The sequence below is a fragment of the Lagenorhynchus albirostris genome, chromosome 11 (assembly GCF_949774975.1).
Source record: "Lagenorhynchus albirostris chromosome 11, mLagAlb1.1, whole genome shotgun sequence".
NCBI lineage: Eukaryota > Metazoa > Chordata > Mammalia > Artiodactyla > Delphinidae > Lagenorhynchus > Lagenorhynchus albirostris.
Window position 1 is genome coordinate 93185962 of NC_083105.1, and position 14060 is coordinate 93200021.

At 35.6% G+C, this 14060-nt stretch overlaps 1 protein-coding gene across 1 annotated transcript in view; it reads right to left on the reverse strand.

Moving 5' to 3' along the window:
* ATF7IP (activating transcription factor 7 interacting protein) overlaps positions 1-11584 on the reverse strand; it is a 126490-nt gene extending 114906 nt beyond the window's left edge. Inside the window, exon 1 of the mRNA XM_060166835.1 lies at positions 11538-11584. The gene's annotated coding sequence lies outside the window, so the exon portion shown is untranslated. The remainder of the gene's footprint in view (positions 1-11537) is intronic.
* Positions 11585-14060: the final 2476 nt, after the last annotated feature.

The following is a 14060-nucleotide window of genomic DNA, read 5'->3' on the forward strand; positions in this document are numbered from 1 at the left end:
TATGGATTCCCAGCTTTAAGAGGAATAAAGAATATCACTTCCTGACAGACAAGGAACACTGACAAATGTGGGACTCTTAGAGAACCATGATACCATACAGTTTTAAGTAATGCAGGCAAAATCTCATTGAGATAAATTAAATGGCTCTTGGTTCCTAATCTTGTAATCAAGCAAATAAATAAGTAAATTATTATGCTTTATAAAACTAGACAGAACTTAACTCTTATATCAAATGGACATAGTTTTGTTAAGCAGACAAAGAGAAGCCTTTCTATACTTAACAATACGTCATTAGTTCAATAAACGAGTCAAACAAAACATCGAAATAAAGAATCAGAAAATTATTAAACAAACTTATATGATCAAATCTGTACCTTAGGGGCAGAAACTTGGCCACGGGAAGGGTTATGGAAGAAAACTGACACTTTGTTTTGCCTCAATTTTAAGTGAGCATGCCCAGCAAGTTCCATAGCTGAAGGGTAAATAAGGGGTGAGGGATCACCCTGCACCCTAAAATTACAAAAAGAAAACAGGATAATTCTATGTGGATCTAGCTCCCAAAATAAATGACTTCATCTGTAACTTTGGCAATAACGACAGTCTGAAGAATTATGACAAACCTTGAAGATAAATAATTAATGTGAGAAAATGGCTGCTTTTTCACCATGATGAGGCTCAGAGATTTAGTAATCTTTGAGGGGTTTTTATTCTTAAATACTCTGGTAGTGTTTTTTGGTTTTGTTTTTGTTTTAATTTAATGAATAAGTCCTAAAGCTGGACTCTCTCACAAACCTTTGCAAATAAACTATGTTTCTAAATTCATATTTTTCCTACTAGTAAGGGGCATGATTAAACCTACTTTTCTAAGTTGCTTTTTAAATGTATGTAAGTTCTAACTCCAGTAAGGAAGAATACTGTCATTTTCCATATATCTCCTTGTACTGCAGGGCTCCCTAAAGCTTCACGTAGCTGCCTCTTAGTAAATATTCATGTCTTACTAATAGATTCATCAATTGGTTGAAGCCAGAGATTAAAAGTGTGTCAGGAACAAATGCTAACATTTTATATAATTAATCTCATTTAATCTCTCAAAATAAGCCTACCAGGTAGGTGGTATCACCATTTTATATGTAAGAAATACTGCTGGGAAACACAAATTGGCCAGGTTCCAATACAAAATTACTATACTTTCCACTTCATGATATTACTAACTGGTTTTAGGAAAATTCTTTGTCTTTTCTTTTGTTCTTTCTTTTTCTTCTGTCAATTTGCTTGCATATTTTTAATCTGCCAACTATTATATCACTTAAAATATGTTTGATGGAGAAGAGAGTTACACAACTCAAAATAATTATGTCATTCCATCTTTTCATCAAACCCTTATTAATTTCATACATATGTCCTTCAGAATTACATTTTAGAAACTTCTTATTAATAGGTAAGCAATGGTGTTTTTTAAATTTTTTCTATTTCTTAATGAATGGGATTGAAGAATTTTTTCCAAGTTATTTTACTATTTATAATTTTCCACATGCAAAGTGTCTGTCAAATCTTTTGACAATTTACCCAGTGGATGCTTGCTTAAGTAAACTTCATGGTTAATTATTTAAAAACAACAACAACTAAAAGTTCTGACATGTAGATTATCATGCATTAAATGAAAGGAGCTAGAACATTTACCTTTTTTTTTTGCACCTAAAACAAAGGGGTTCTATTCTTTCAATAAGCAAATATTTATTGAATATTAAGGTAGGTATTGTGGAATGCAATTTTATACTTTTATTAGCAGTCTTATTATACCTAATTAGAAAGGGTTTGTCCTTAAAATGCGACATTTGCCAGATACATCAGTAAGATAAAATTCCTAACTGCAGGAAGCTTATAAAGTACTACACAAATAACTATAAACATAAAAGTTGAAAGGAATAAATGCCTTTAAAAGAGATACAAAGTAAAAAGAGAAATTAAAGAACTTCCAGCTGAGGATAACAATATCCTTTATTAGGTACATTATGTAGGCACCATGGCATCAATGATTTTTTATTTACAAAAATCAAGGATTTATATCAGAATATGTTCTCCTAAACATAATACTTTCTTTCCCACCTCTGAGATTTTGAATACCCTCTTTACTCCCTTTACTAAGAATATCCTTGTAATTCTTCTTTTAAAATACAACTCTTCTGGGATTTCCCTGGTGGTCCAGTGGTAAGACCCTAAGCTCCCAATACCGGGGGTCCAGGTTTGATCCCTGGTCAAGGAACTAGATCCCACATGCCGCAACTGAAGATCCTACGTGCCGCAACAGAGACCCGGTGCAGCCAAATAAATAAATAAATATTTTTTAAAAAAATTTTTTTAAATACAACTCTTCTAAGGTTTCCTTGACCTCCCCCCAACAGAGTCCCACTTTCTGTGCCTTACACAGATATCTATTGTGTTACACTTATCATCTACAAAGAGCTGTTTTTAATTAGTTACTTATTACTTACTTATCAGATAAGTTTTACTTGTAAGCAAAGAATTTATGACCACAGTTATTTTTTACCTGTGTATATTACAAGGCCCTCAAAAATCACATTTTCCATCTTGAGAAATCATAAACTCAACTTTGAAACTAAAAGAAGCAGTTAAAACAATTGTCAGAGTTTACCTACAGTCCTTCATCCTTTTAAAGTAAGTTAACTGGCAAGATTCAAAGATAGTACACTGAATTCTTGCAAAACTAATCATGATTTAATGTTTTCAAAAGCAAGCAGAAAGAGGAAAAACTCTGCCTAATAAGGTAAATATTTATAGTAACTACAATCTGTCAGGAATCATGATTACAAAGCTCTCAAAATTCCATTTCAAAGGAAGATATATAGTTACAACTGGATCTAATTCTTAAAACAGAAAACCAGTTTTCAATATCAAATTATGAATTAATTAGAGACCACTTCTCCAGCTGCCTTTAGTAGCAGAAAAGGCTAACTGTTCTCTAATACCCATTTCTCTCCTTCTTTTATAAAATTTTCTAATTTTAGCTGAACACATGGTTGTCCAGCCAGATACTACATTTCCCAGCTAAGTATGTTCCAGTGATTAAATTCTCACCCATAACACATGAATCTAAATGATAGTACTACTTCCAGATGAGGCTCTCAAAACAATGAGCGTGCACTCCCATTGTTCTTTCTCCCTTGCCCCTGGCTGGTGAAAGCAGCCATGTTCAACCCAGAAACCATGTTCAACATATGGAAACCATACATTAAGCCAAAGCCACTTACAAACCTGAAGAGTTTTTCTCTGTATTATTACACAAGAGAAATAAACATCATCCTTAACAGTAACAGAGTGTCTCAGAGCAGTTTAGCCTTTACTGTAATCCAATCAGCTCCTGACATTGACTACCTAAAAGGAAATAAAAGAAGTTCAAAAAATAGTCTCTTTTCCCATACTCTTCCCCATTTCTTCCTTCTCTTGAGACATTTAATCTAATAATGGTAACAGGGCAGGTACACTCCTAAGCTGGCAAGTCTTAGTTGAAAATGAGCTGAAGCAGTCAAGTCGTTCATTATTGATTCACCAAAATCTCTTTTTCTTTTGCTCCTGGTCCTCAAAACAGCAGAAACTCTTCCTACCTTCTAAGTTTACCTTTCCACAAAATGGAAGACATCATCTTGGACAATTACTGGCTCAAGGAGAGATCCTTTTACAGCCGTCAGTTCTCAGAACCACTATTCCAACATACAATTCAAGTTCCTTATTAGAATGTAAAAGTGCCATACACATAATTCCTGGGTACCTACCAAGACAACAGTTCCCAAAGTAACACAGGGCTACACAAACAACAAAGAAAGGGAGAAAGGATTATACGGTTTGACATAATAACACTACTACCTCACATCATCATCATAAAAAGGGGTCTCTCTCCCAAACTAAAGGGAATATATCTAGTTATTCCTAGTTACTAGAACTATAACTGATAATTGTTTTTTGTATAACAAAAAATAACACAAAATTCTTAATAATATTCTAAACAATGAAAAATTGCAGACATGAATAAGTGAATATTTCTGATGGTAAAGTTAATATTTCTGATGGTAAAGGTCATCTTCATTTCCCAGACATTCATGTTTATATAGGCCCAATTATAAAGACTCTCAGGAAGATAATATCAACTGTACCCTTAGGCCTGCCACATTTTTTGGAAGGTGACCAAGCAGACGCCCGGGTCATTCTCTTAAAGACTCAAAAACCCAAAGATCAAAATTCAAAACTGAAAACGTTCACATTGTATAAATAAACACTAGCGCCCTGGTTTTCTCACTTTGCAGCACTTAAAAAACTGGAAATGCTGCCCAGCAATCATAGTGTCTCCGATACAAGATGGATTCCACCGTACAACCTGAAGCATATATAAACGGTTTAATTTTGTGGAATTCACTTCTCTGTTTTGAAAAAAGTAAAATAACAGAAAAAAAACACTGATTTCCTCTGCAGATTGCATGACAATCTAAGAACACTGAGAAGTAATTTTTAGTCTTGGATTCTCTAAAGAACATAACAAGATCAAATGGGCAAGGATTTTAAAAAAGAAGCTCCACTAATGGATACGTAGTTTCTAGATACTCTAGGAAACTAACAAGGACAATGCTCCCCAGAGCTACTTGATATTTTTTATAATCTACTGTTAAAATATCACCTTATTTTTATTTATAATGTCCTACAGCTGTTAGGAACTCAAAAGCAAGAACTTTCAAACTTCTTTCTACATGTGACTCCTTTGAAAAACTTGGTATGATAATGTATGAATTTTCCATATACCTCAAAACTTAAAAACAAAAAGTATAATAGAAATCTTTCCAAACCAAATCATACACCTCTTTGTCTTCTTGAACAAATTTAGCATAATTAAATATTCCTATAATTCAGAATCATAATAAGATCATCTATTACCATAATGAACGTGCTATAAATAATGTGTCTTTAAGAATAACAATTCCCAAATTAAGTAACCTCAAAACTAAGTTTTTTATTTATTTTTTATTTTTTTATTTTTTTATTTTTGCTGTACGTGGGCCTCTCACTGTTGTGGCCTCTCCCGTTGCGGAGCACAGGCTCCGGACGCGCAGGCTCAGCGGCCATGGCTCACGGGCCCAGCCGCTCCGCGGCATGTGGGATCTTCCCGGACCGGGGCACAAACCCGTGTCCCCTGCGTCGGCAGGCGGACTCTCAACCACTGCGCCACCAGGGAAGCCCAAAACTAAGTTTTTAAATTCTTGTTCTAACACTTGGAATCTGACAGCTCTTCTCTATCAAGATGCCAGCCATCTCTTCTTGCCCCTATCCATATGCATTTTTCTAGTAGCATTTCTCCTGTCCCTAATTAACTATTATAGTCTGAAAACACAGATACCACAATACATCAGAACTATGAAAAGTTCTCAGGTAAGGGCAAAGGTCATACACAAAAAAATAAAAATATGCAAACTGCTATAAGTGGATTTGCTTGAAAAATAACCAAAGACAAAATTTTTTCATTAGAAAAAAAATGCTGAAGAAAAGCCAATAATATCTTAACACAATTTCTACCTATTTTCTAGAGTTATTTTTATAAAGCCAATAATATTTTACCATTTGATTTCTATCTTTAACTTCCTTGATTTCTTCTTTACATGCAACCACCAATTTTTCAAGTTTAACTATATTCAACAAAAATATTTTTACAATAATCTGACATTCTTTCCTGTACCTAATATAAAAATAATTTTTAAAAAGTAGGATTACAACTAAAATACACTATCAATCAAGATTATACTTTTCACTGCAATCAGCACAAAGAATAGATTTAATAGAGAATGAATGTATACTAATACTTAGGGACACATCCTTATGAGAGGAATATTTAATGTTACCAAAAGAGACTAAAATGAAAATTTTTTACCTTAATTATATATTATTTATTAGGCTCCACACTGGCCAAAAAATGAATCAGATAACTTTTCAAATTTTCTCTGTTTAAAAAAAAAAAGGTCGTGCTTCCCTAGTGGCACAGTGGTTAAGAATCCACCTGCCAGAAGACCTAAATACACATTTCTCCAAAGAAGATATACAGATTTCCAACAAACACATGAAAGAATGCTCAACATCACTAATCATTAGAGAAATGCAAATCAAACCTACAATGAGGTATCACTTCACACCAGTCAGAATGGCCATCATCAAAAAATCTACAAACAATAAACACTGGAGAGGGTGTGGAGAAAAGGGAACCCTCTTGCACTGTTGGTGGGAATGTAAATTGATACAGCCACTATGGAGAACAGTATGGAGGTTCCTTAAAAAACTAAAAATAGAACTACCATACAACCCAGCAATCCCACTACTGGGCATATACCCTGAGAAAACCATAATTCAGAAAGAGTCATGTACCACAATGTTCACTGCAGCTCTATTTACAATTGTCAGGACATGGAATCAACCTAAGTGTCCATCAACAGATGCATGGATAAAGAAAATGTGGCACAGATATACAATGGAATATTACTCAGCCATCAAAATAAATGCAGTTGAGTTATCTGTAGTGAGGTGGATGGACCCAGAGACTGTCATACAGAGTGAAGTAAGTCAGAAAGAGAAAAGCAAATACCATATGCTAACACATATATATGGAGTCTAAAAAAAAATGGTTCTGAAGAACCTAGGAGCAGGACAGGAATAAAGACACAGACATAGAGAATGGACTTGAGGACATGGGGAGGGGGAAGGGTAAGCTGGGACAAAGTGAGAGAGTGGCATGGACTTATGTATACTACCAAATGTAAAATAGATAGCTAGTGGGAAGCAGCCGCATAGCATAGGGAGATCAGCTCGGTGCTTTGTGACCACCTAGAGGGGTGGGATAGGGAGGGTGGGAGGGAGACGCAAGAGGGAGGAGATATGGGGATATATGTACATGTGTAGCTGATTCAATTTGTTATAAAGCAAAAACCAACACAACATTGTAAAGCAATTATACTCCAATCAAGATGTTAAAAAAAAAGAATCCACCTGCCAATGCAAGGGACACGGGTTCAAGCCCTGGTCCAGGAAGATCCCACATTCCACGAAGCAACTAAGCCCACGCACCACAACTACTGAGCCTGCACTCTAGAGCCAGCGAGCCACAACTACTGAGCCTGCATGCTACAGCTACTGAAGCCCATGCGCCGAGCCCATGCTCCGCAAAAAGAGAAGCCACCACAATGAGAAGCCTGTGCACCACAATGAAGAGTAGCCCCCAGTCGCCGCAACTAGAGAAAGCCCACACACAGCAACGAAGACCCAACACAGCCAAAAATAAATTAAATAAATAAATTTGGGAAAAAAAAAAGGTCTACGTTAAATACACAAGGAAAATTCTGTTTTCAAATACTGTAGAACACTATCTTGGTAACCTATTTTTCTCATTTCTAACTTCATACTTGCACTATTTTCATGATGCTATATTCTAAAGCAGATTAAAACTGCAAATGTCCTATATCCTCTATCATGTCATCTCTTTTAACATTATACCATTATAGGAAACCAGTAAGATAACACCTTAATAGAAAGTAACAGTACCACAATTTTTCTCAGAGTTCCTAAAAACAATACATTTTTGTGGGATCTACAGAAAATGCATCATATTCGTGAATTAAAAAAAAACTAACAGTATAAAGATGTAAACATACCCTAATTTAGGTTTTATGCAATTCTAAACAAAACTTCAAATAGTTGGTTTTTAAACTTTGCCAAATGTATGTACAAAAGGAGGGAAAATTAGCTTAGAAAATTGTGAAAAGGAATGATATCTACTGCCCCTTCATATATTTATATAGTCTATAGCACTACAGCAAATAAGACAATGCAGTACTGCTATATAAACAAGGCCCAGTTCCAGGGTTGTTAACCTGCTTTTAGATTTTACATTACATATTCTTGTGAGAAGCTGATAAAACTGTAACTCTTTCCCCAGGAAAAAAAAAGCACATATGTACACTCACACAAAATTGCGTATATCATGGAATCCACGGAAGTTTTTTAAGTATCTCTAGAACCCCCAAAGGTCAATGGACCTCAAGTTAAATATCCCTAGTAAATGAAGCAGAATTGATAGCTCAAACTTAGTAAGTTATGATCAAAAGAAGAAATGTATCATCAACATAAAATTCTAAGAAAATTAGGAAAAGACGGAAACTAGCAACCCATCTTTACGCAATGTCAAAATAAACTCCATATAGGCCAAAAGGTATTTTTTAAGATAATTAAAACATCTAGAAAAAATAAACAGAACAGACGAACATTTAGTTCATCTTACAATATTTTTTATGCAGAGAAGTCCTGGAAGAAATAACACATGAAAAAGCAGTGCATTTGACTTCATAAAAATGTAACAATTCTAAATATGTAAAACCATAGCAATTAAAAAAAAAAAATCTTAACTAAAAAAAAACTTCAGGGCTTCCCTGGTGGCGCAGTGGTTGAGAGTCCGCCTGCAGCTTCAGGGGACACGAGTTTGTGCCCCAGTCCAGGAAGATCCCACATGCCACAGAGCGGCTGGGCCCGTGAGCCACGGCCGCTGAGCCTGCGCGTCCGGAGCCTGTGCTCCACAACGGGAGAGGCCACAACAGTGAGAGGCCCACGTACCGAAAAACAAAAACAAACAACAAAAAATACTTCAAAAAATATGAAAAGCAAAGGGCTAATATCCATAAATAACTTACACATAAGGAAGACATTAACATTTACCACAGAAAAAGATACACAAAATAACCTCAAACAGCAAAGTCACAACAAATGAGAAAGTTGCATATATATTAAATATTTAAAAGTTCAATTTCACTAGTTATCAGAAAAAATGCTAACCACCAAATTGATGGTGGTATAGGAAATGCTTTTCAATAAAACTAAGTTTTTATCAGTTTTGTAAATTACTTTAAAAGTCCTTTGTAACAGTAATTTCAAAAAAATATTATGAGATGTAGATCATGACTCATGTACAAGGATGTTCACTGCAGCTTTATTTATAATAGAGAAATGGGCAACAAAATGTTCAATAAGGAAAGAAAGATTTAGTAAGTCACAGTACATTCTTATTAAAGACACCAATATTACATAGCCATTTAAAAATATATTTCAAGAACATTTGATCATTTGGGATATTTTCACAAAATAACTACTATGTAATCATTAAAAAAAAATTTCAAAAGAATAATGAAATGGATAAATATCCACAATAAAATACTAAGTTAAAAGGGAAGGAATGAAATTATGATCCAAATGATAAACTAATTGATCAATAAATAAATGGAAATGTCACAAAAATCACCAAAAAAGTGTTTATTTCTAATTAATTTTCAATACTTTCCAAATGTGCTATAGTGAAAAAGATTTTAAATGACTCCCAGTAACTTGGTATTCATTTGGTAACCTAGTCTTAATATTAACTGAAATTCCACAACACGCTTGTTATTGATAGAGTACCAATGAACAAACAGTAGATGTTCAGACAATTCATTAATCTTAGTTTTAAATTTATAGAACTATATTTGCCTTTCTAAGAAATGTAACAGCAAAACTGTCCTACCAATACATATTTACATAGTACATTATGTTCTTCAGTGTTTCAAGTGCCTCTTATGATCTTCCACATTAACCTAAGAGGCAATCATTTGTATATGCAAATGAAAACAAAAGCTTAAATATATAAACCAAAATATTTCACTTTTTTGGAAGGGCAGAATGAACCATGCCCTATGATCAAAGTTCTTTTCTTAACCTAACACATACACACAGACATAGACGTAGATACAGAAAATACAATGTATTTCCAACTCTACAACACCTGAAATAATGTCTGGAGGGTGGAGGCGATGTGCTGGGTAATTACCCTGGAAGCATAAAAGGGAAAAGATTACACAGTGCTCTCTAAATATATTTCTCTGTAGAAGACTTCAGGGGTTCAAAAATTATATCAACAAATTTTCTGTTGAGAAAAAAAGAATTATTCCCTTCACTTCATTCTATCTCCTTTGTGATGTCATTTTTTAAAACTCCACCAACCAAAAGTACTCCCTTCAATTACATCTATTTGATACTTAACCGTTCTTGTAGGCAATAAAGTCCCTAAACCAACCAAGATTATAAAGCAATAGCCACTTCTTCATCTGACAAGTGACTGACTTAAACTCAGAGTTACATAACCAACCAAGAAAACAATTGTTGTATATACAAACCACAGATGAAATTTATGACAACCATTTACAAGTTTTCAGCTCAGTAAGAAATAATTTACACAATGGTAGAATTATATCAAATGTATAAAACTTCTCCCAGGGGTTTATATAAGATTTAAATATAGTGACACTACCATTTTAAAGTAAAATAATCAGTAACATACTTATAACTACTTTAAGAAACTAAAACCAGGAACATACAATTTTTAAAAATCTAACACAATTGTATCTTACACACATGTATATATGGCAGTTTGTTTTTTTTAATCAACTGATTTATCAATGATTCACAATTTCCTCATAAAGGCCTCAGTGTAGTTGGGAGTTCTTTGTAGAATTCTTTATCAGAAAAATTTACCAAGTTTAAGTACTATACTTTATATATCATTATAAACAAAATGGTAAGGCAATGATTAATTTTAAAAGTCAAGGTACCAAAAATAATCTAACTGAAGCAGTAATGGACAAGTGATCAGAGACAGAAAAAATGTAAAACTCAAATGCAAGCAAGATCAGAGGCACACACTGATTAAATTAAAACTTCACCGACTGAGGATCAAATATTTTTTTAAAAAATAAATACCCAAGGAGATTGAGATTTCTTTTTAAATGACATTATACAGATTCTTCCAATGCCCCCTCCCCCTCATTTTTCCAAAAATCAAATTGTTTCTAGTTTGAAAACATTCCAACAGAACTGGTAAAGATAGGGTTAAAAATGTATTTGCAAATATGCAGTTCAAATAATTGCACTTCCCGTGAGAACACCACTAGGTGCTGATCTTCCGCTCCCTAAATATAAACTTGAATCCAGCAATACCCTTAAAGTGAAGTAAAAATCGAGAACCACAAGGGGACAATCATTTTTACACAAAATTAAGTCCACAGCTTCTCAGAGAATCGGAGAAATACAAGAAAGGAGTTTGAGGTCGGTACGGGAATACAACATAAGAGAAATGTTTTCCATTTAAAATATAGGAATTCGAGCGTAACAAAACGAAACCCCTCAAGAATGAGGAAAATTAAATCTAGAACCCGAATGGCGTCCAACAAGAACATTCTATCTTGAAAATGAATATTGCGCTTGCGCAGCCACCGCCCCGCCAGCTGCACAACTGCAGCTAGAGCCCGACCCCGCAAGATCACGTGCTCCCATGCAGCGCCCGCCCGCAGCTCCGCAACCGCGCAGGCGCAAACACAGCTCCCGCAGCCGCCATAATGCGGTCTCGACTCTGAAGAAATACAATAATAATTTAACAAAATGTGGTTATAACAGACCCTGGGACTCACATATACCTTTCGAGGTGGGAGAGGAGGGAGGGGGAACCAAATTCCTTCCTACAGAGCCGTCCCGCGCCTCCGTCCCCTCCGCTGCAGCCTCAGTCTCGCGCGCTCCAGTCGCCGCGCCGCCGCCGCCGCTGCCGCCGCCGCCGCCGCCTCCGCAGATTCAAAAACAAACCCGCTTCTCCCTTGCACGCGCCGGGGCCGTTATGCAAATTATCGTAGGCGGGGCTCGGCGGTCGTAATATTGGTCACGCCCACCATGCTTTTAGCCAATGGGCTCACGGACTGGCCGTTCCCCATGCAAATCTTCTGGTTTTTTATTTGAATGAGAAAAATTGGCCCCGCCTCCTGCCGTGGAAAAGAGAAGGAAGTCTGAGGTGGTGGCGCTGCGCCTTTCAGTTGCAGTGAGGTGTGTTTTTTGAGTGGAGCCTTGCCCAACCAGTGAGTAGCGCTTTGTGAGCGCCCTCTATGAGCCTCAGGAAGGAAGGAAGGGAGGAAGAGAGGAAGGAAGGAAGGAAGGAAATAGGTAGGTGAAAGTTAAAGAGCTGAGGTAAAGATTTTCGAAAAAGGCTGGAGTATGTTAGGTTGTTTATCGTTTATATTAAAAAGTCAGAAAATGTGCTTCAAACTGTCTAAGTCACGAGGGAGTGGCACAAACACATCTTTTCTTTCCGTCCTGTGCCAGAGCAAGCGCTTCCAGTCATACCCTTCCACCTGTTGTATCCCTGTTATTCAGTTTTATTTAGGGAGGCAACCCTTCATGAAGGCCACAGAGTATAATGAAAAAGGTGCCTCTGTATTTGTTGGGATATCTGGGCTTACGTCCAAGGACGCCTGTTTACGTGCCTGTTCCTTGAAATAAGTGTGTTACTCAGTTTTCTCTTCTTTAAAATGGTGATAATGGCTATAATTCAAATCAGTTGAGAGGGCTAAATGATAGGATAAATATAAGTGTGTTTTGCAAAGCAAAAGCAGCCTAGCAAATATATGGTGAGGTTTGGTTGTCGTTTTTTAACATCATTTCTCCCTTAAATTAATCTATTCGTTCAATATTTATTTAGCAATGCCGGTGTTCCAGACCTATATTAGGTGCCTGTCCTCAAGAAATCTCTACTACAGTGAAGGAGACAGAAAAGTAAACAGGAAATTTTTGTAAGTAATAAGAAATTAGTGCAGGGTGGTTAATACTTATTTCTATAATTTGGGGCTTTCAACTTAGTTGAAATACTGCGTGGGTTTTAGGAGGATCACCTAATCTAGACTTGGAGAATCAGTAATGCCTTCCTAGAAGAAGTAATCTCTAACATGAGAACTGATTTAATAGATTTCTTGCCTAAAAGCTGGACTTCATTGTGAAAGCAATGAGGAATCACTTAAAAGGTTTTAAGTTAGGAAATAACACAATTAGATTTGCATTGCTTAATTGCTAAGCTTTGTAAAGTCCTTAGCACAGAACATAGTACATGGGTGCTCAATAAATTACAAATAGAGGCTCAGTTATAACAAATTATGTATTGTAATTTATTTAGTACGTAGTGCTCAATTATAAAATAGATGCTCAGCAAATTATAAATAATATCAATATTTAAAATTCCATTCTATAAAAAGAGAAATGGGATAGGAATAACAGAGTTCATTAGGTTTCTCTTTGTCTTCTATAAGCAGATAGGAATCATTTTTATAATAGTTCACTCTCAATTGTCTTGGCTAATGGCAAAGGGAAAGTAATTGAACATGAACTCCAACTGATCAATTTTCTTTCTTGCTCATATTCTAGACTTGCCTCCCTAAAACTCCAGTTAGACAGTTTTATTGTGTTTGAATCTCCTCAAATATCCTCAACCATGTGTTTACAGTCTCTTTAGCTGTCTACCTGCTGGTTAATCTAACCAATCATTCATTGTTTCATTCAACAAGTACAGCCTTTATTATTTATTCACACACTGTTCTAAACATTGGGGATGCCCAGAGGAAATGACACTGCCTCTGGTAGAGAAAGAGTCATATATATAGATATACATTATGAGATCATTACTATCATGGAGGTATATACTAAGTATATACTAAGTATAAAAGAAATGTGAAACAACAGAACCTAAAACTTCCTCATGGAATATAGGAAAATTTCACAGAACAGGTGATGCTTGATCTGACTTATAATGTAGAACTTAAAGTGGCTGTCAGAATAGGTACAATAGAAGGAAAATTCAAATTAGGTAAAACAGAAATGCAAAGACACTGAAAAAAGAAAAAGACACGGCTTCAATTTATAGGTGGGATGATATTCAGAATGTTTATCAATCCTTGTGGTACCAGACACTGGTCCATTAGAATACAAGAAGGTTTGAAGACCCCCTATTTTATCAAATGTTAATCCTCTAGTTGTAGGATTGTGGAGAACCCAGGGGTTCTTCAGCTGGGCACCAAGACAGACTGGCTGGTAGGAGGGGTATTCACGGTAGGGCGGCTACTTACCAATCAGTACTGAAGGATTTCCATATTTTACCCACCATTGTGGGCTTATTTATATATACA